An 867-nucleotide genomic window follows, 5' to 3' on the forward strand; every position below is an offset into this window, starting at 1 on the left:
CCAAAAGATCTTCTTGGGGATATGGTGTTTAGGCCCAGACAATGAGTGACAATGTGCCAAGCAAAGTGACTGAGAGGCAACAGAGACACTGTGGTATAAAGAGCATTAGGTAAGTCCGAGATAGAGAAATGATCAGATGTGGGAGAGGATACTGGGGAATGGACAGATCTCCACTTCTGGAAGACGCAAGAGAGTTGTTGGAGATTACCCTCAGCACAGCAGAAAGCCATTGAAGAGAGCAAACAAGTTTGAACATTAACGAATTCGTGAACACACATATCAACCGAACAACACTCAGACAGTTCTTACTGCAGTCATCTTTCTCACCCTAGGGTTTATCCTGAAGGAACAGAGCCAGAGACAAGCAATGTTGGCACAGAGGTTGTTTTAGGCATGGACTCAAGAAACAGAAGTCAGGAGTGGGGAGGAATGAGACAAAAAAGAAGGAAAAGTCAACTGAAGGGTACATGGTTGAGTGTTTCCACTGTGGGCATCAGGCCTCCATCTCACTAAGAATACTTCAAGGAGCCACTAAAAGGTGCTTTAGAACTTTTCAGACAAAGAAAGGAAAGGGACACTTTACCTGCCACCTCCCACTGTCAGGCAGCCCTGCTGGTAAGCTCCAGGGAGCATCCGGGTCAGCACACGCACCTATGTGGTTTAGAGTCCCTGTACTTGCGCCAAGAGCAGCAGTAGGAAGCCACAGGCCTGCCCCAGGAGCAACCAGGAGAGCTGAAGCAAGTGTCCTCAGGCTGATGACTGCTCCGCAGCTGTCTGCAAGCGTGAGAACAGTGAGCTAAGAGGACGTCGGCAGGACACGGATGCATCAGATGTGCCATCCCGTTTCCGAATCACTTGGGAGCCTGC

This window comes from Octodon degus, unplaced genomic scaffold, assembly GCF_000260255.1.
Source record: "Octodon degus isolate 3935 unplaced genomic scaffold, OctDeg1.0 scaffold00180, whole genome shotgun sequence".
NCBI classification, from domain to species: domain Eukaryota; kingdom Metazoa; phylum Chordata; class Mammalia; order Rodentia; family Octodontidae; genus Octodon; species Octodon degus.